Source organism: Python bivittatus, unplaced genomic scaffold, assembly GCF_059951505.1.
Source record: "Python bivittatus isolate LINGU-HERP-01145 unplaced genomic scaffold, Pbiv_v1 ctg000700_np1212, whole genome shotgun sequence".
In the NCBI taxonomy this organism is placed as follows: Eukaryota; Metazoa; Chordata; class Lepidosauria; order Squamata; family Pythonidae; genus Python; species Python bivittatus.
In genome coordinates this window covers 19919743-19942901 of record NW_028277098.1, presented here as the reverse complement: position 1 = coordinate 19942901, position 23159 = coordinate 19919743, and the positions used below count along the sequence as shown (strand labels likewise).

The window sequence follows — 23159 nt, the reverse complement described above, 5'->3', positions numbered from 1 at the left end:
AATTATAAATTAGCAACCATTACAGGTCATGGGGTGTAATGAAAAGGAATCCTTCTTCTTTACAAAGCAAGCTTGGTTAAGTGAGATGCATCTAACACAGGTTTAATTATTCTGCAGCACCTGTTAATTTATCTGAGTAATTTATATTTGTCTGTTATGGCTCCAGCACAGCTTGTTAATAGCTCTGTTGCAAACAAATAGGCGATTTATAGCAAGTTGAAGTCATTTTGTGGCAAGAGCCAAACGTTTTAAGCCCTTATGCACAAAGTGGTTGCATGAATCATAAATGGAGGCTGAAACTATCTTGTTGTGATGTAATGGGTGGAAACAATGCTATTCATAGATCATCAAGCTGTAACAAGGATGACTAGACAGGTACTTCTGATGGCTGCCTCAATAAGCAAACGAAAAGTTCAGAGTTTAAATAATGATTTTGTATGTGTGTGTGTATGTATGTGTGTATATATATATATAAATAATTTATGGCTAGTGAAGGGTAGTAGTATATTTAATAATTGAGTGCATGGCTCCAGTAAAGCTAATAATCTCAATTTATCTGGGAACTTGGGGAGTTGTAGTTCAATCCATCTGGAAACTGCCAGGCTGGGAAATACTGATTTAAATCCATGGTTCCCCTCTTATTGAAATAAATGAGGTTTTAGATGATTTATTTTGGGGAGGTTAATTCACTCAAGTTAAAAAAAGAGGGGATACAAACAAATCAAAACAAAGAAATCTTTAACTCCCCCAGTACTTTTTGAAAATGTCTTCCTATTAAAACTCATGGATATTGAAATGATTTGATTTTGCGGGATCGTGATCTTAGTTTTCTTTTCTTTTTTTCAGAAATGAAATAATAGTGTATTTCACAAGGCATTGAAGACCTGGCTATTTCCATAGGCATTTGGGCCAGATGGATAGATGAGTTCTGGTACTGATGTGTTTTTCTGTGAGTGGGGCTATTGCTTATCCTCAGATACCAGGGATTATACATGGTGAGTTTTTCTGTGTTTTAATCTGGTAAGCTGCCCATAGTCAGTTATGTGAGATGCGCATAAAAACAAACAAACAAATGGGTAGGTAACTACAATACCTAGCAGTCATAACTCTGGTTCCAGGTAACATGACCAACAGAGACACATGCAGAGAGTTAGGGAGGGTCACAAATCCTTGCCTTTTCCCTCTTTAGGTCAACAGGCATCTCACTTTCCCAGAGCTTCTGACAGCATGGAAAGAGCCCTCCATGGCCATTTCTGTACACATGCAGGTATGAAACAGATTTTCAGCTGCAAACATAGAAGCTGGCACTAGAGATAAATTGTACTATTCGATTCCCCGTCGTCTGAATGTACAAGTTTGCACAATGCACTAAATCATGGGATGTCATAGCTTGTTGGACAAAACACAAATGGCTAAGTTTTTAAATTATGCTAAGTCAGAAACCACTATAGTCAGGTTCACAAAATACACTAAAACCAAACCAACTAACAGCATTATGACTTAGTACAAAACAGGAATTCAGCCAAATCTGAATGTCTGACGTATCATTTTTATATAAACTACTGGGCTAACTTCTTCCTCCTTTAAGCTGTATCCACAGGAACTACAGTTACAAGAATAAATCTTTGAAAAACAGTATATTATCTGCAGTAAGACAAAAGCTATTTGTTGTCCAACAGCTATTTATTGTCCAAGGACCTATGATCATTGTAAGAACTGCCAATGTACTTCACATAAAGTCTGGCTCACATTAGACCCACCAAATGAAGGAACTTGACAAAGTGCATTAGCCTCTGCATAGGATGAGTATAAATTCAAGTTAAATAATAAACTGAAACTAACATTTCATCAAAAACAAATTACTGCAGGCAGGTCTAACTAAAGCATGGATTGCATCTAGTCTCTATAATGAACTTAACAGTGTTAAATTCTGTGGTGCGTTGTGGCTATTTGCAACCAGAAATACTTATTGCAAAGGCATTGTTTTTAAGTGATTTAACAGTGCTTTGAGAAAGATTTCTCACGTTGCACAGATTTGTATCCAAACTTGCCATAGGTGGACCTTCACTAATGGCATACTTCTACCGGTGGAAGTTGGGTACCTGTTTTTGTTACTTCCTTCTCCTTCTTCTTCTGAAGCATTTACCACCCCCCATTCCCCTCAAACCTGCTTGAGACAATGTAGGCTATTCTTTCCAAGCTGGTACCTTCAGCTATGATAGCTCAGAATTCTGACAAATGCATTCCCAATGACAATGGGAGATCAGGTCAGGTCAGGTAGGCTGTGCCAACATATTTTTGTATTAAAATCAAACAAACATGTTTAATAGATACAACATTGGGAAGTGGGTATAGAGCATAAGCTGCTATCTCTTGTTCAACCTGTACTCAGCTCCCTTTCAAAAAGCAATAAAAATGATTAACAGTTTCCCCCAGTGTTAGGCAAGTTACTAATGAAGATTCCACTTCCCTACTAAAAACAAACAATGAAAGAATCAATCCCCATATTATGATGACTTGTTCTGCATTTAATCCTCTAGTTAATCGAGCGTAGAGAAGACTAATGCTTTAATCTTATTTTACTTACAGTGGTGCAATTGACTCACAGTTATTCCCATTACCCTCTCCCACATTTGGATCTTATAATCAAATCATTATCCAGAAGCAACAGGCAGTACTTTAAAGTCACACTTAGGTTTCCTTGACTTTAATTACCTTTGCTTATGAATATGCTTTGACTGTTCAGAACTGATGACTTTAATAGAGTAATTATTTTCTCACACACACATATTAATCCATAATCATATCTTGCTTCAAAAAAGCACATGAATGAAATCAGAAAACCTACAAGCCTTTGCTTGAATATTTCATGTGTTTTAGAATAAGGAATTGAGGGTTTATATATTTTTATTCATTGAGAACTAAACTAAATTCCTAAGGCATTATTTAAGACATTTCATCCTGCTCCCATTTAAAATGATGTGTAAAGTGTTTATCCCTATAAGCATTTTAAAAAATTCATTTTATTTACATATCAAATTTGTCACTGCCCATCTTGTTAAAAAAATATTCATACAGGGATACATGTTCACTGTCAGATAGCAAGCTGAAAATTTTCTACCAGTACAATTGTTGGGTTAATACAGTACACTAAATCATAATTTTGAACAAGACATGGTATCTGAGTTTACTGAGAATGCTAAGCCACAATTACTGGGTTCACACATCTCCATAAGCAAAAGAGAACATATTATGGGTTTAGGGCAATGTATGAAACCAGCCAACTGAAAGGACAGACCACTGGAGCAACTTCTGGTGTACTGTTAGAATCTGTTGTCCCTTATAGGCAAACATTTGATGATTTCCCTTGCTGCTGTGTAATCAGATTACACTGTACTTTTCACACTTAAATATGTTTCATCAAGAAACAGAAAATACACTGCTCTCAAGTATTTATTCTTCATGACAGAAAACACCAGCTTCCTAATCTTTTTGATTATTCATATTTTTACTATGTTTGAATTACTTTAAAGATAACATTGCTACTTTTTTTAAAAATTAAAATGCCACTGAGAATTGAAATATATGTTAACAAGTTCTAACTTTCTGTGCATGTACATACATGCATTCTGGAGTATTCATCCATATCCAAAATGGATTCTGTGAATTCCATGTTTTCCAGTGGAAAACCACTGTGGTAACAGAATTTCTTCCTAGAAATACTAATAATCAGCAAGATTGCAGAGATTAGATTTATTCACTTAAAATATATCTAGGCCCACTAAAGCTGATTAACCAGAATTAATATAGCTAGTTATCAATGATAGCAAACAAATTTATAAAGGTGGACAATACTTTTATTATGAAGGGATCAAAAACTAAACTGGCAATATCTAAATTGGCAATGTTAACTTCATAGCTTTAGAGCATGTGCAGAGTTCTTTATAGCCAAGCTTCAATACTAACAGCACTTAGCGAAATTGCAAGAGGAAGCAACTAACCACAGATGAGCTAGCTCAGATAATAGGAAAAACTCCTCCTGAAGAGACTAAGTCTGAGGCCTGATAAGAGGAGGGAGGACCCAGAACAAGGGTCTGCAGGGACTGACAAGTTATAAGAGTTAGGGGGAACTCCTTTAAATTAATGTAACCAAACAAGGGCAGGGAATAATGTATTCTGCTAAAGTTTCTTTGGTTGTAAAACTCATCTTTATTATAATGGTAATAAGTTCTGCCTTTTTAAAAATACTGTAAAAGGCTGTGGTTTTGTCTCCAAGGGTGTGCCACCCTGCTCTCTCTTGGTGCATGATGTGAGCACCCAGACTTTTGCTTGGCCAAATAAAACACTGCTTAGAGAAGTCCCTGCTTCAAGTCTTTTACTTTGTGCTGCTGATTGATTTCAAGTTTTCTGGGTAGCCGTGAACCTTACAATTAGAATCGGCCAAAATGTGAATTGAGGGGGTTTACTGAATTAAAATTAAAATGAAGTCACCATTTTCTAAACACTAGGTGGGGGGATAAAATCTATCTGGGCTTTATATAAATCATTTGTGGAGTTATTTTCTGTGTTCTATTAAAACTGCCTACTGCTGCAATTGCAACGTTCTCATGCATGTTGTATTTACTCTTAGGATATGATATTACATCAACTGTTCTCAACATTCCACATAACATCTCAAATCTTTTTGTAAACCTTCCAGATGTATTATATGCACATTGGGCTTGTAAACCAGGAATTTTAAGCATCCATTCTGCCATTATTATTATTATTATTCAAATCACAAAACATTTTCTGTTAATGTTAACCTAGTTCTGTAATAAATTGTGTGACAGCAGCTGATAAGTAAGTAGTGAGTGAGGTTGGGAAATTACTACTCTTCACTAGCATGTCCTTTTCCTTGTGAAATTTGATGATTCAATTCCTGTCTTATACATACATTATAGCAACTTTTAAAATGGCAATAGCAACTACAACCCTACATAAAACAGATTCTTTGACACAGCCCCTGGAGATGCTCAGTCTAAAGCAGATCTGACATTAATCTCCACACCCTACATTAAGTATGTGAGAAGGAGATAAGCTAAAAAGAAACCCTGCTATAGTTCTACTTTCTGAAGAACTTCAAACTTCAAAAGAACAGAATCTTATTCCTTTTTTCTCAATTTTAGATTTTTCTTCAAAGGATGTTCACAGAATTCTACAATGGAAGGAAGTATCTTCAATAGTAAATATGAATCTGGGAAAGAGTCCTTCCCAAAATCTGAAAGAAAGGGGGAGTACAATTCCAAATCTTGGAAAAACAGTGCTTTTTGGAGGGATTTTGTGTAGAATAAGAGATTCAGTATTAGTGAAGTCGCAATCTTGTCTCTGAAAAAGAAAAGCAAAAATATTCCCTAGATTAATCCCCACAGCCTGTTGTTATATGCTGTATTATTTTGAATTTTTCCTTCCTTCTGATCAGAGCAGAGCAGAATTAGGGTCACAAGAACCCAGAACCAAAGAATAAAGAATGGTGGCTGGTGTGGGTCTTCCGGGCTGTGTGGCCGTGTTCCAGAACACGGCCACACAGCCCGGAAGACCCACACCAGCCATCGTATGCCGGCCGTGAAAGCCTTCGACAATACAATAAAGAATGGACTTGCTTAGAAACAGAACAAAGTGAGCATCTTGCTGTCACTCTCTCTTCCTCTGTCCTAATCTCTTTGGATCCTAGCCAGCCTCACTCCATGCACTTTGTCTGGGGTAAAAAAGGCAAAGATCCTGAAGGATTCCACTTGATTGCCGGCTAGGGCCTTATTTTTGTGCTTGAGATGTTCATATCCATCAACATCTGCACTGAAGCAGTTACTGGATGTGACCGAACTTGCAGTCGTTTTGTTGTTGTTGTTGGTTTAGTTAGTTGCTTTTAGGAAAGCCTGTTGAGGTTAAGTTGCCTGACATCTTATTTTGTTTTGTTTCCGATGTTCACTGCATTTACAACTGTGGAATTCTGGCAAAGGCTTGTTCTTGCTGGACCATGTGTTTGCAAGAAGCACACAGGGCCTTCTTATGGTATGGCATTATGCAGAGAAAAGTGCTTAAAGCTGCTGCTGTTTCACCGTCCGCAACTTCCAGACTCTTCTTTCGGCCAGTGGGACCAAAGAAAGGGACCAAAGAAAGGGGAAACCGTTAACAAGCATTCGCATCCAAGTGCAATTGTGCAAGGGTCATTTTCTGAGGCTTGAGAACTGGGTGGTACAGCTATTTTATCTGTGGGAATAATATTGTTTTAGACGATTGTTCAACTTTAATCCATTTTTCTTCCAGCTGATGTAATATTTTTAAAGAGTTCCAAACTTTATCCAACAATCAGGTTTATTGTGAGTGTAACTGGAGTTCCCCACACTGAACACACAATCCAGAAGTGTGCAACCCTTTTGAAGCAGAGAGATTCACTTTTCGGGAGGGCAAGGACCACATAGTGAAGGGATGAGGCTAAGTCGGTGAGGCAGAACATCTTCCCTCTCCCTTTAGCTCTGACAGAGAATCATGGGCTTCCCCTTCTTTTTAAATTTATGTTAAGCCTGTTTTATGTTTTATACTACAATTTAATTCCTACCTCAAAATGACAGAGAACCATGCACCAAGTTTCAGTAATTACGGCCTGATAAATTTTTGATTGATTGATTTGATAATATGAGCCTGGTAACTTGTGCCTTGAGTGAGTACTTTGGATAGAGTTATTCTATGACCCATTTGTTTCTTTTCTTTACTGTCCATGATGTTCTCAGGAGTCTTCTCCAACCCCAAAGCTCAAAAGCATCAATAGTCTTTCTATTCTGCTTTTTCTAAGTCCAACTTTCACTTCCATAGGTTTCACATATGTGAAAACATAATTTTCACAGGGAAAACTATTGCCTGCACAATTCTGATCTTTGTAGATATTGGCATTTCACATCATCTAAACTTCTTTTCCAAGGCCTTCACTGCTACCCAACCAAGTGCTAGTCTGTAGTGTATTTCTTGACCTTTACTGTTGATAGTTGATCCTAAAAGTCAGAAACTGTTCACCACTTCAGTATCTTCTTTATCATTTCTAAGGGTGGTTGCTGTACCTGTTGTCATTAGCTTGGTTTTCTTTATATTTAATCTTAGTCCCATAGTTTCACCATGCTCCTTGACTTTCATTACTAGAACATGTAGGTCATTTGCATTTCCAACTATTAAAGTAATTTTATCAGTATGAAAGCAGAGTCTGAGATTTTGTCACATTTATTCCTGGTTCAAATTTTCAAGATAACAGCAATGCCCTCTCCAGGGTTGGAAGCAACATGCAGATTTAGGATCTCATGCAGTAACACACAGCTGACATTGGTTGATCCTGAAAAAAGCAATCTATAGCCATAACTGGTTAGACCACCAAGAGATTCAAGGGCCATAGTGTAGACTAGGAAGCAAAACAAACAAAACAAACAACAAACAACAAAACATAAGAAGACAGTGGCAAATCAGATTCTTATTGTTATCTAGGATGTGTCCATGCAGTCACCAGGAATCGAACTTGATTCAAGCCCATCTTAACCTCATGCTACTTATACTGAAACAATACAATCTTCTGTGAAACAGTTGATGATGTATACAAATCTATCATTTCAACAATATTTGTGGAATATGAACATAGGTACCATAAGCCTGCCTCCTTAAAACTCCAATGCCCTCATCGACCAAATGCCCCCCAAGAAAGCATCTGAGTTGTGTGGTTGCCTAGGAAAGTTCTTTAATTTCAAATAGTACACAACCCATTCCCAGGCACTGTAGAGGATACACTGGTTGGCTGCTCAGCAGAAGGCTATGCTGCCACAACACTAAGAATATGCTTTGAAATGGGGGAGTAGTTAATGAAGGGCTGCCAAAAGAACCTTCCCAAACCCCTTCAGAGTTCACTGATCTACTCCTAATTCACTGAATTAGGAGGCTTTGGAAACTCTAAGCTTCATACATGTGAACAGCAAAATATATTCTTGCATGTCATTTAAGCAGCACCGGCCTTAAATTATTTGAGAAAGGAAGAATTGGGAAAAGCCTGAAACATTATGAGCTGGCTCAGACCAATCCTGTATTGCAGCAAATGTACTATTGTCATGCATACTTTTATCCTTCATACTGATGACAATGTTCTCTATTGGGAGGATAGCGCAAAGTCGGTGATATCAAAAATATCCATTTGTAAGTAGAAACTATAACATGCATGTGAAAAACAAAAGGACCAGTTTGCCTCAGCTTTTGATAAATAACTGCAAACAAAACAAAACAAATTAAGTGGCCCCACAAGTATAAAAATATTGGAAATTCAGTCAGACAACCAGGGAAGGGGGCTTTTTTGAGGGACATCACAGGAGATGAAGTATTACCTCACCAATTCAGATGACAATATTCTTAGTCACTGGAATTTGATATCAATCAGAAATTATATTTTCATGTTCGGTATTATGGTAATTACTTGGAATTAAACCTCCCCTTTTCCTTATTTTGAGCAAGGCCAAAGAATAGTTCTGCACATAGAGAAATGGACCACCCATAAGTGCCACAGAAGTACAGCATTGTGGTGTTTGATTTTGTGCAAAATTATTCAGCTATTCAGATGCAACCATGGTGGGCAATTTCAAGAGCTCTTCTCTTCCATTTTTGGTTCTTCTAGGTTTGATGTAGCCAGTCCTTCAAAGCGAAGTGTTCCTCAGCTTGAGAATTGCCCTCTGGCTACTCTTCAAACAGAGGAAGCTTTCAGCTGGAGCAATGTGCTAAGGAAAAAATAGCATCTTTTGCAGTATCTGGGGGGAGTGACTGGTTTCACATCTAAAATCACTAACTGACAAAGATCCATGTCTAAGAATCACTTTTTAAAATATTTTTGGACACTTCCTGTGTTAGAAATCTTTCTTCTAGCAGGTAAGGCTCTGTAAAAACATTATTCCATTGATAATGCTAAGTATATATGATATAATGATATATGACAAATATTTTACACAACCAAATCTGATCTTCCACCTTAGGCAAAACTCGCTGGCTTACAAGACCAAAACTACCAGGTTATTCTGACTAACTATTAGAAGTCCAAGGTGCCTGATGGAACTATTTGAGCAGAAGAAATATCAAAATTTCTGATTAGTTGCTTGATAATAAAACCACTGACTGAAAATAACAAAAGTCTAGACAGCTTCGATATCATTATTATAGATTTTGGAGTACATTGCTGCTGAATTCATTTAATTTTGCTGTACAAAACCAGGGGAGCTGACAATTTCCAGAAACCTTTAATAAAATATTCCACTACACATTGTACGGTGCTAACACAGAAAGAGACTTTTACAGTGTGCACCTGCCAGGTTTCTCAAATGTTAGGAAAGCAGTAAGTGATGAAAATAAAACGGTCTACCCACCAGAATGTGCATAGAAATCATGACACAAAGCACTTGATACTTAAACTCACAAAGCTGGGTTCAAATCAAAAGCCAGTGTTACAAACACATAGCAGAAAAGAGATGCAAAATAAAGTGGGTAGAAAGAGTAAATTACTGGGGGGGGTTTTCTTTTGACCCTTTGATTTTCCTCCCAATGACTCAGAGTCATTTTCTGAGCTTCCTCCAAGTCCCCCCTGCTTTTTTTAGATTTTTTTTTTTATCCCTGCCTTTCTTATTAGGTGGCGAGCATACCTAATGATCCTCCCTCCTCCTATTTTCCCCACAACAACAACCCTGTGAGGTGAGTTGGGGCTGAGTGACTGGCCCAAAGTCACCCAGCTGGCTTTCATGCCGAAGGTGGGACTAAAACTCACAGTCTCCTGGTTTCTAGCCTGGTGCCTTAACCACTAAACCCAACTGGCTCTTTCCTTCTGATTTTCCCTTTCAATGGTCATTCTCTGAATTTTCTCCAGATCTAGTTGACCATTTGGTAAGGCTGATTCCCGAAGGACTATTGTCTTCACTCTTAACTCTGAGATTTCTTTGGAGACAGATAGGGAAAAGAAACAATCAGTTTGTTGTGTTGCCTGTGGTGGTCAAGGTAGATATTATACTTTTGTGAGTCTTTTTGCAAACTTTTGTTTCATTTTGTAAAAAAAAAAAAGATGTTGAAGCTAAATAGCAGTTTGAAGGAAGAATAAATAGTACTTTGAAGGAGGACTGTGTTTTGATACTTCTACCACTTTTCTCAAGGAAAAGATGCAAGGTCCTATCTCTTAGGAAAGGGGAGTTTGGGTGGGATAAAAATGGGATGAAAAGAAAGATATATCTATCTCCAGGGGTTGGTAATTTAGGAATTGAAAGCATAACATCTATGGATACCAGAGTAAGGAAAGTTGATTTCCTTTTCAAATTGCAACCTTAGCAGTTTCATTACATAATTTATAGACATTTATAAAAATGATTTATTGCACTGTCAGCCATTACAAGCCCATCTGACCTGCCAAGACATGAAAAGAACCCATGTGTAAAAATTTTACTTGGACCCATTATTTGAGGCTTGGGAGTTTTCTATAAAGGTATAAAAGTTTGCAAAATCTGTACAAACCAGTAGCAACAGATGCCTACTAGACTGGTAGAGTAGAAGGAAGGTAATGTTAGGCAGAGCCAAAGTTTTGCAGTATTTTTTATTATTAAATTCACCTTTATGAGTGCTAATGGAAACTTACAAAAAGAAAACATTATAATTACATAGTAGTTAATGAAATATAGGAATAGTGTCACCAGTGGTAGCATCACAACTACCCTGACTGATCCCCCAAAAGCTAATCAAGTTTAGGCCTGGTTAGCATAAATGGGAGGCCATCAGAAAAGCCTGGGTCTGTCTGTAGCATAGACAGGGAAGCTTGAAAAATACCCTGGAAGAGCCAGTGACAAACCATTTCCATCTTGTTCATGTAGTTCCTTTTTAACAATGATTCAGAAGGCCTGGGTAGCATCGTATAGGGTTCTACACTGAGGAAAGGCATTTGCAGTTCCCTACCCTCTTTTATATATCCCAGCCTTTCATTTAAGTACATCACTTCTACAAAGTTTTTCAATAAAACTAGGGTTTTCCTGCCAAAAAACGTTCTTCCCTGTTCCAATTTTCTAAAACTTACTGTAAGTCTGATTGCTTATCAGACAGCTGTAAGTCTGTAGGCTTATCACTGACAATATAAATTACTTGGACAGCATGTTGGGGCTGAAAACCAGGATTTTTAAAAAGCTACTAACAATCAAAATAGTTCAGAGTTGGGAAAGTATTTGGGAGAATTGGTGTTAAAATGAAGATGAATGAAGATGAACATAAAGGTTTGGGTGAGAACAGCAACGTCTATATCAGCCGTCTGAATTCCAAGCAGATAGCCACTGCAAAGGAAAGGCATATCAAGCAGCATGTTGGAAGTATATTTCTGGGTTCTGGAATCTGAGCAACACAAACCCTATTCACAGGAAAGTAAATTAAGCAAGAAATATGACAACCGTTTGTGTGTGCAAACTGGGGTGGGGGATGAGCTGGTTATATTAGATTTTCTAATCTAGCAACAGAGTAGTACAACTGAGAGTACAACCCTAAGTCCACAGAAGAATATACAGGACAAGTGAACACTTCTGAATGTAGAGAAGAAGAGAGTAAATATTTACTGAAAAAAATAGCGCATCTACTTTCAAAATGCTGGATTTGAGGAGGTAGTTAGTGTTGGCCTATTAGCTTACTGCTCTGCTTGCGCACACACATACACCAAGCAAGCCCCATTTTCTTTCACATATAGTCCGTACTCACCCATTCTTCCATATAATCTTTCCTCACACATGCTTCATTTTTGTACACATTTATAACATCTTTGCACATTCTGTTCTCTCACACATATTTCACTCTTTCTTAAAATCGATTTCCATTCTTTCACACGTCTTGCTGTATATGCCCCATTCTCTCACACATCCATTCTGTCACACACATACACATACTCCATCCTCCTCATACATGCCTTATGCAGAGTTAATGGTCACCTCATTTTGCCTCCCACATCTAAAGCCCATGTGTGCCCATTCTCTCACCCATGGCCCATTCCCACTAACATAAAGATACCTCACATACACCCTATTCTCTCCAACACGACCCATTTTTTCTCACCATTACAAGTCCACACATGCCCCTCCCTTTCATGCACCCGCATTCTCTCCAACACAGGCACATCCCATTTTCTCTCTCATATATGCTCCCATTTTCTCTCACAAGCTCTCTGAAAAACTTTACTTTTCTTCCCTTCTCCACAACTCCAAATCAGGTCATTCTTCCTCCCCACCATTTCTAAAGCAACATACATCTATCTCTTTACTCATAACTTTTTCTTCATTGTTCCATGGCACTTGAGGAGGAATGATGGATTACAGGTTGTAGGAAGACAAACTGAATGACTGAATTCTACAAAACGTATTCTTCACAGTAAGAGCAGTTCAGTGGTGGAATTGTTAACCCAGAGAGATAGAGAGGGAGGCTTTTCTTCACTTGATTTGTTGCAGTGGAGGCTGGATTGTTTGGGAATGCTTTAATTGGGATCCCTGAAATCAGGGCAAAAGGTTGGACTCAGATAGTCCCTTCCAACTGTGGTTCTGTGATAGCCGGAAATAACTCTAACTTTCACATGGCTGATGCCCCAAAAGAACCCTCTGATGTGCCTGCCTGCGAAACAATCCAATGTTGCAGAAGGGAAGGTATCAAACTCCCATCTTCTCAATAACATGATAGGGCTTAAATAAGTTTTCTGACTGGCTCCTGGGACCAAGTATGTTAAAAGCACAGCTTCAACACAGCGCCTGGTCAGTCTGGATCTTTCTGGAGCTTCCTGAATACCATAAAATTTAGTAGGGGAGAGAACATTTCAAGCTGATCCGTATGACCAAGTTGTCCCAGCATAACTATAGACCATTAACTATTTCTTGTCATCAGGAATAAACAGGGTCATCCTCTATCCACCATGACCGATCAGGAAGGCAACCTCTGTCTGTAATTTTCTGTTCTGCATCAAAAGCAGCGTTTTCTGACTTGGGCCAACTCAAAAACCACTGTGGGTAAACGTGACTGCTGTACATTGTGGCAGGAACACCCCTTCCCCTCTAGTCACAGCTCATTGCCCTCCATGGTCAATTTTGTTTTATTTTGTTTTGTTTTTTCAGGCTCACCAATGGAACAGTGAAAACCTGGCCTTTAAAAAAAAAAGAAAGAAAGAAACATTTTCATTAATGGAGCAGTGAAAACATGGACCTTTCTGCCACTTTCTACTTCTACCCCAAGGTGTACAAGGGAGGTCTTTGTATTAAAGAATATTCTAGTTCAATCACTATGATTTCTGTCTTGAAGACCTGGGCTGATTTCATTTTACATCCTCACATTAATCTCTGTTTCGGTGTGTGTGTATATGCACATATGTATCACCAGGAATATCTTATTAAGGGCTGATATGATTTTATACAAGAACATAGTCCCTCTTCAAATACAGGAAACTCAGAGGCAGCTTTGTTTTCTTTTGTTCCAGCTTTCCAATCTTTTTGGTTTGCTTCCAGTTAACTGCTTTACAAAATGCAAGAGATTACCTTGTGGGGTTTTCATCTGTCTGTCTGTCTAGTGACTCCCAGACAAGCTCTGCTTCTATCTTCCCCATCACAGACTCCCATAATGAAAGGTAAGGACCATTATGGATATCGGACTAATGGAAAATTCTGACTACTCTCAGTTATAAATGATGGGTCCTGATTACATGTGTGAAATTGAAATGAAGAAGCAAGATCGGATGGGGACAAACCACAAGCCACAAATTCCCTAATCCAAAGATATAAGATGTATGTACAAATCTCAAATCTCATTAATGTGGATATGGGTGGGTCTATTTGAGGCACCCAGGAGAGGTGCCTGGTGTACAAGTAAAATTCTGACATGGCTGAATTGTTGCAGGAATATTGCCTTAAGCAAAAAGAGAATGACACTGCATCTTAACTACCTCCAGGGAGCAGGAGAAAACAGTTAAAAGCTTAATGTCTTGTCTGATGATCTTCCACTAATGGCCTTTGGTTATATGATTTTTATTTCTCATTCAAAATAAATGAGAGCCTAAGAAACTTGCTGGATCAGCTCAAAAGATTCTTCTAGTCCAGACGTGAATAATAGTGTCTTCTAATGATTCTAGAAGACCGTGAACAGAGCATTGCAGGCAGCTCTTCTCCTAATTTGTCATCCCTTCAAGGTAGTTCAAACAAGAAGCACAAACCATGAGTACATGGGTACTCTCACTCCGGTGGGAGGAAAAATGCTGGCGGCGCCTTGCAAAAAGGAGTTGGGAGCAGTTGCCGGTAAGCGCGAAACCGCACTCGCCTGAAAAGGGCGCGAAGCAATGGAAACCCCGCCTCCTGCGCTCGCCAGCTGGGCTCTGCCCTAGGAAGGAGGCTCTGGCAAACCACTTCCGAAGAACAGTTGCCTTGAAAACTGCAAGGACTCGTCCAAGCAGTCACTGCAGGGTCAGCAATGACTGAGCGCAGACCAAAAAAAAAAAAAAGGTTACAGTAACAGAATCTTGGAAGTCTAAAAGCATTTCTCCCCTCCTTTACTTTTACTCTCCAGAAAACTAGAAAGGGTCCCTTCTGAGACACTTCCTATGCCCCTTTTGCTTCTTGGAGTGAAATACTTTTTTGCATGGTTGTTGTCTAGTCTGTGGTTCTTCCTCTTGTCTCCCGAGGTCATTCCCAAATATCATTACATAATTATACTGCAGTATGTGACCCTGTTCTTGGACAGAAAGTTTCTATTTAGATTTCAGGAGTCAAAGCTATAGATCTGTGCTCCATGACTAAGAGGTGATCTTTTGGAGCATTTATTAATAACAAGTATCTATGTGGTTATATTATGAAATCCATATCCAAAAGAGAAATAGATATGAATATAAGCTAGTTTATGTAGCTGTAAATGTGTGTATTTGTATTAATAAAACAGATAGGCAGCCCACAATTTGTGGGCCCTCCTGGTTCCCATTTCTATGCCCAGAGCTCCTTTCAGAAGCCCTCAGAATCAAAGAACCAACAATGTCAGAATCTCTTTTATGATTTTGCTTGTGGGGCAGCTGAAGGGACAACATGTTACCTCATAACACTGCCACCCCCCCCCCAAAAAAATCAGATCCTTGTTTCCAATTTGAATACGCTGTGGAGAAAAACACCTCTTAAAAGCTTCCTATGCCACCCAAAGATACAAACTGGGGCTCCACCTATTCTTGTGACATCACAATACCTCTAGCCACACCTCTTGTGCTCTTCAGGAAGGACAGAACTGCTAACCTTCTATTCTATGACATAATGTGCACGCAGGATAGCTAGCTAGATATGAATGTAGTTTGACAACCTTAAAGCCAGAAATATTTGCTTCTCTGCTGATAAAAATATAGCTAGGTTGATAGATATGACTATAGACAACCTTAAAGCCAAAACTATCTGTTCCTCTGCCTGTTTTTTAAGTTTGAATAAATGCTTTTTACTGCATGTTGTCCCATATACCTAACAGGCAAGATGTATCGTTTAGGCATGCAATAAAGAACTAGTGATATGGCATTATATTTCTGTTCTGCTTCTATACTTTTTGGCTCTCTTGAATATGCCAATGATAGCCAATATAGAATATTTGGGGGAAATTAGTATTTATCATTGCTGCTATTTTACTTCCATTTCCTTCCCTCCTAATTAAAAAGGGTTCTTTATTGCTTTATTCAAACCAATCAGGGATAGTGTCATGAAGTAAGCAAGCACAGAGGAGTATGGAGACAGCCTTGAAGAAGATATGTGGCAGCCATTAAGAATATATGAATTAGCCAGGAAAAAATAGGAAGACACTCAAGATAGACCAGCTTTGACTGTCTTTAGTATAAGAGGGAGGAAAACAGAAATGCTGTCAGGCGTTTGAGATTCTGTTATTACGGCCTATTTTAATAAAGCAGAGTTCTAGTATTTCTGAGTCTGTTTCCTGACCTGGTCTACTTCGAAGGGCTGACCATAAGAGAGCAGAGCATCCTATAGCCAATTAAATGTCACCTATCTGATAACTGAACTGAAAGCAAATTAAGTGCCTGCTTTTCTTCCCCTCACCAGCAGACCCTGCTCATGGCCTCAGCCCACCCTCCCCATGCGTACTACTAGAAAATTAGTCCAGCTTTCTGATATGAAATAAGAGATTTCTACTGAAGAACGTTCTTGAGCAGCAAGTTTGTGGTTCAGGTTGTTGTTATTTTATGACATGGTATACATAAAAGAATTCAAGTGGTAAACAAGTATTTAATTTTTGAGGAAATTGTTTGGTACAAAATTTAGCTTTAAAAGCCCTCTAAAAAGGGAGGGAACCATAAACACATACACAAACCCAACCAGAATCATTATCCTGTTTGCCAAAAACATGAGCTCCTATGCTTTTAAAGACAAAGACAGGGAGCAGGGTGTTAATTGAGTGTTTGTCATATTTTCCAAGCATTTATTTAGTGGTCTGTAACTGCAGAACATTTGAGAAGAAACACTCATCTAGATCAATTGAGACATGAGAGGAGTTTCTAAAGATACAGAAGTCACAGTAAAATCAAAAACCAGTATTTCAATTACTCTTGAAATGCTCCTGGGAAATTATTCCAATTTTGGAGGTGGGAGAACAGCTTTTTGATTCAAACAACTATATTATAAGCACATCAAATAAGATGCATCTGTTTATTGACACATTCCAAATGCAATAATTCTTAAATGCATTAATCTCTTTCAACACTAGAACAAAGTGGAGGATTTAATGAATCCCATACAAAGGATTTGCCAAATTTCAGCAAAATTCAGCAAAATGTTAATTTATAAATTTCATAATAACTACTGCGGGTACATGCAGTTTAGAGTGCTAAGAAAATGCAAATTATTTCCAGATTTCTATAAATTTAATAGAAATTAGAGTAGTTGCCAGAAACTTTCTTCTGTTTTGAAGATGGTACGAGAGGAAAATATGAGAGGAGTAACACTACTTTTTTGTGATGTGAATTACAATAAGCAGTGACAAATCCTTAAAACTGGCAAAATATCAGAGTTCTGTTCTTCATAAACTCTCAAAACTACAAATACTTCATCAAGAACATTTGAAACTTCTTCTATCAAGGCCATATGCTAGTCAAACAACTGGGTGATCTTTTTTCAGGGCTTTGATCATGATGCCATGACTGCCATCTTGCTTGATTTGACCCTGCGGATGGGGCCAATGATGATAATAATACCTCTTGTTTATCATAACAATTCTGCCATATTGATACACAGTGAAATTTGCTTCACAGTTAGCTTTGTGTTGACATACCATTCTCTGAATTGAAATAGTGGCACTTTTGCATAACATCAGTGTGATGTGCAAAATACGAATGTGAGATAGCATCATAAATAATTATTGGAAAAGGCTGTATTTTAATTCTCTTTAATATATAAATTTGACTCACCCAACCAAAGGGTACATTAAAAATATTTAAACAACTTATTTCTATCATAGTCCATCAAAACCTATGATAATGATGTAGTAGTCCATAAAGAGGAAAGATTTGGGGATTCTTTAGTTTCAATGTATAGAAAATTACTCCTGGCACACATTTATCTAGCCATGCAATGCTGTTTGCACAGGGTAGAAGTGTTTTTTTTTTTTTAACTCTATTATATTCAGCTCAGTGAAGCCAGAGATTTGATTAGACTTATAACAAGCCTCATTACTCTTAATGTTGATTAAAATGCCATTAGTAGGAGCCAAGGGCATTCAACACTTGACTGGATCAGGGCCATCACTTACATAAGTATAATTGTTGCTTTTGCTGGAATAATTGACAGATCCTACTAAATCCACCTCTATCATTGATCCTCTTTGACCTTTCAGGATGTCCAAAGTTACATTCTCACACATAATGTACTAACTCATCCTTCACCAGCTTCTTCCTCTCTATATGCATCACATTATTTATCAGACCTTGCCAGCACAGCAAAGGATCAGGTATGATGGGTATTTTAGACTAGGAGGAAAGCTATGATAAGTATATGACTGAACAATTCCAATTTAATCAATTTTCTGGGTTAGCATGATACTCTGAATTAGCACTGAACCAAAAGGATTCCTTCAGACAGCACACTAAAGCCACAATCTCAGTTAAATGTTCTATAGGAACACAGCATTTGTGTTTGTTATATATATATCTACATCAATCTATATTATCTTTGTTTCATCAGTATGCGTGTGTGTGTGTCATATTACATGTACATCTCACCTTTTCTTTAGGCATTCAAGGTAGCTTATATAGTGTCTTGCTCATTTTCTCCCTACAACAACCTTGTGAGGTAGGTTGGACTGAGAGGCAAAAAATCTTCCAATGAGTTCTGCAGTTTAGGGCAAACTTTAACTGTAGTCCCTGTTAAATATTACATTATACAAGCATGCCAAATGAACCTTTAATATGACTAAGTGACTTCTTGGTTTAACATTTTGAAACTAATTTTATATTCTACCTATTCATTTCATCTGTGGGCAAATAAGTATCTATATTTTATTTTGGTTTGTCCTGCTGGTCCATATAAAAGTTCTCTTGGGGGGAGAACTTGTATTAAGGAGATAGCTTCAAATTCACACTTTCCTTGATATCCTAGTTTTTTACTTGAAGCAAACTTAAATAAACAAATAAATAAGAGACACTGTACCCCCACCCATAATCTTAAGTAGTACAGTTGATCAATTCAAAACTGAAGCACTTAATTCTGTTTCAAGTGTAGATCATTTCTGAATTATCATATGTTTAGGGTATGATTAAGGATAACATTGCATTAAAGGATAAAATCTTGAAAATTATTGATTCCTTTCTCACTGCTTCTTCATCTCATCTAAAGTTTGGATTATACAGGTACTTTGCCTCTACTAGAAAGAGATGAGTGCCTCTTTTCCTCCCCAGTACAATGTATGTCAAATAAATGTCTTTAAAAAACAGTAATATAAAAGAAACCACAAACAATCCTAGCAATTTTTTGGGACAACTCATCCTAAAACAATAGATCAACTCAGCTGAGAACTCACAAAGGATGCTCATTTCAGTGACATCACTGGTACCCAACATGTAACTTCTCTTTAAACCAGGCTGTACCAGGAAGAAAGGGAAGAAATTACTTGAGGAACTAATACTTTGCAGTAGAAAGTTATTAAGTGAGACCTGTATCTTAGTGGCAGTAGCCAAGTGATTACGTATCGCATTTATTGGAGAAAAAAGAGATCTTGGTTACCAGACTGACAGCCAGCTAACAGTAGCCAAAGCTTCTAACAATCTCAGAGGTTTCTGATGACTAGATTCAAAGAACAAATTCATCTTAAAGTGACATCAACGCTTTTAAACCACAGTGTTTTCATATCCCTGGTAGCAATCGAATACACAGCTCACACATTACTCCCAGTTATTCCCAGTTTAAAATACTTTAGCTGGATTAGATTCCAAATGCAGATCTACAAAGTTGCAAAGAAAGTGAGCAGATGAAGGACATCATGCATCTACCTGGCTACATTCCCAGTCTTTCAACAGCTCATTCCTCTGCTCACTCAGAAACATGTATTCCATTTATTTGTAAATGGAGGTTCACTGCAAGGAACGCATGTTTAGAATAGCAATCTCAGAGATGCCATATTCCTCAGGTACTTCCCTATAGCTGAAACTTCTGCAAGAGTGTATGTGAATCACAAGAAATAGGCTCACAGGGAGGCCTTAAGCATCATCTGGGACAAAAAAAAAAAAAAAATGCCTAGAATCTATTCTAACTAATCTAACTAATCATATTTCACTGATTTTTATTATGCCCAAGATCCATAAATAATGAGGAAGGGAAAGCGTTTTCCTCTACAACTCGACACAGTCCTAGCTCTAGAAAAAAGGCCCATTTTTTGAAATTGTGCCACACTCTTTTTCTTGGACTACTGCTGCTGTTTCTCATCACATTATACAAACTGAAATACCACCGAAGGCTGTTTTGCCCATTAGGAAATGGCAAAAAGCAGCAGTTCGTATTTCCTTTTCTCACAATCCCACTGTCATACTTCTTCCCTATGGGAAGATGCACGAACTACAGAGGGAAAGCAAGCGATGCATAGGTTACCCCATCTAATGTAGTGTTTACTACATTAGCTCAGATGGGAGGAAAGCAAGTAACTAGCCGTTTTTCATGGTTTTCTTCAACACAAGAAACTTTGTGAAAAAGGCGACTCTTCATTTGAGCAGTTTGGCAATTTATAGAGTTCAGAGTCGTGCATCCTCAACATGGACATTTTCTTGAGAGTACAGCTGAGTGAACCATGAACCCAGAGCTGCAGGGTGAAAAGAACAAAGAAAGCTGCATCTGGAAGAAATAGAAGATTTAATAGAAAAGACTCAAGAATTTTTTCTACTCCAAAGGCAATACTGTCAGAACAGTAGTTCCTGTGGTATTTTTGGCACTCTTTATTTCACTCCCAGCCAAGGCCTAGGTGTCATACTGTGGAAAATCAAATACAGTGTTTTAAAGACTGTTTCCAGTGAAATGAAATCTAGTCGGAGAAATGTGTCAAGAATAGGGTGGATTCAGTCTTCCTGCAAAATATTTTTTTTCTGCTTCTTCCTCATAAAATTTGAATTCAATAACCGTCAAATCTGTATTTTTTTTTTCAACATATTTGATGCACAATCTATAGAAGAATAACCTGGCTTTTTTTTTTCACCATACTTTTTCATTTCTTGTTATAGTGGAAGAAAAAGCATCCCCATCTAACTCAACATAGAAAGAAAGACAATAATCTATGTTCAAAATGTAGTTGCATCTTAAATGCATATACAGTATAGACATTATAATAACAGCTGTCTTATTTCAGATTCCTTTACTGATTATCCCCAATATGGAATTCAGGGATTTTTTTCCTCCTATAGCTGGCAAATGTTGGCTTGGTTCATACATCATGTCAAACTATAAAGTAGCTTGTTTGGTTTTGACTTAACAAATTGTGTGAACCCAGCAATTGTAGTACGTAAATTATAGTCTGTGGCTTATCATATTGTATGAACCGAACCAACTGTGGTTTATTCAATAAACCATGGTTAAGCAAATCATAATAAAGCATAATCAAATGCAACCTCATTATCATTGTTGAGGTTATCACTGAATTATCCTCCCTCCCCCCACCTCTCTCTCTCTATATATACGTGTATAAATCCCCTCTCACCCCTATGAGTGATATGTGTCTTCCGCAATCTCAGGTCCTCTGCTAGAGGCCTGGGGGTTTGAGGGTTCTGCGCAGTATCTTAGCTGTTCCTAGCACTGCACTCTTCTGGACAGAGAGCTCTGATGTTGTCCCTGGGATCTGTTGGAGCCACTCTCTCAGCTTAGGAGTCACACCCCTGAGTGCTCCTACCACCACTGGGACCACTTTGGCCTTTACTTTCCACAACCTCTTTAGTTCCTCCTTCAGGCCCTGGTACTTCTCCAGCTTCTCATACTCCTTCTTCCTGATGTTGCTGTCACTTGGCACCACTACATCTATCACCACCACTGTCTTCTGGTCCTTGTCTACTACCACAATATCTTGTGGATTGGCCAGGATCTGCCTGTCTACCTGGATCTGGAAGTCCCACAGCCCTGTTATTCTCCACAACCTTGGGAGGGTCTAGCCCATATACTGTGCAGATATTCCTATGTACAATGCCAACTACTTGGTTGTGCCATTTAGTGCATGCTGTTCCTGCCCGCATCTTACACTCTGCCACTGTGTGTTGGACTGTCTCTGAGGCCTCTCTGCACAGTCTGCACCTTGGGTCCTGTCTAGTATGGTAAAACCCTGCTTCTATGGATCTGGTGCTTAGTGCCTGTTCTTGTGCTGCTATAATCAGTGCCTCAGTGCTGTCTTTTAGTCCAGCCCTTTCCAGCCACTGACAGGATTTCCCAAAGTCAGCCACCTCAGCTATATGTTGATGGTACATCCCATGTGGGGTCTTGTCTTGCCATAGTATTTCCTCCACTTGAACTTTCTCCCATGTCTGCTGCTGCCTGAGGCATTCTCTCAGCAGCTCATCTTCTGGTGCCATCTTACTGATGTACTCCTGGATGCTCTGGGTTTCATCCAGGACAGTGGCTTTGACACTCACCAGACAATCTCTATCTCATAATTCTTTGCCCAAATGAACACATATATTGAACCAATTTGCTATTTTAATGATCATTTAATTATTACCAATTATCAATTTTCTTCCAACTTGGATGCTTCTTGGTTATGTCTGTCTTTCCAAACCAGAAAACAGAATTTCCAAATATATGTAATAATATGTAAACATATCTACCTGCTATTGCAGCATCTACCTTTATTCATGAAATGACGGACAATCCAGAAGAGAAAACCATCACTAAATAAATGAAAACACTTGAAGGTGTTTCAAGTTTCAACAGAAATATGGATGAGAATTCAACCACAATGAAGGTGGTTGCTTACATTAACTCTGACCCTGAATGATAAATACATGCGTAGGGAAGAGTTTAAGATACTTATTAGGGAATTATGACATTTGGAATTAGCTAGAAGATTATAATAAAGTCCTTGTTGAGAAATGGCACCACCTCGTGTCCAACTGTGTGCCATATTTGAAATGCCGAGGAATTATTTGTCCACTCCCTCCAACTTAGTGGGGCATCCTTATCCTTATTTTGTTGAATCAATTAAGTAACCATTAAGTAGGCCAAACTACATGTTATATCTCATAAAAACAATACTATTCCCAGTGCTGGATATTTACATTCCAAATACAGAAAAGCATTGTCAGAGAATTAAATTGTTTCTGAAATGAGTCACTGCCAATTTTACTTCCTATTAGCCATTTAACAATGGTACCAAGATATAATGTACCAAGGCCCAAATGTTGCCAGAATAGTTTGATGGTTCTGTGGATACTATATTTTTCCAGGGTTTTCTTGAAAGGTCTGCAGAAAAAAAAAGAAAACTCAAACATTGATGTTCTTGTTTTTGCTCTTTGGTCAGCTGGTTCTTATAAGTGAAGCTATCAATCCCTTGGTTTGCCTCAGAGTCTGATAATGATTTAGGGCTAAGAGGAAGTGACTGGCCTGAGGTCACCCAGCTGGCTTCTTTGCCTAAGAGAA

The 23159-nt window shown here is 38.2% G+C and overlaps 1 protein-coding gene across 1 annotated transcript in view; it reads right to left on the bottom strand.

The window, feature by feature from the left end:
• COL11A1 (collagen type XI alpha 1 chain) overlaps positions 1–23159 on the bottom strand; it is a 246369-nt gene that overhangs the window by 186297 nt on the left and 36913 nt on the right. The gene's annotated exons all lie outside the window — the stretch shown is intronic.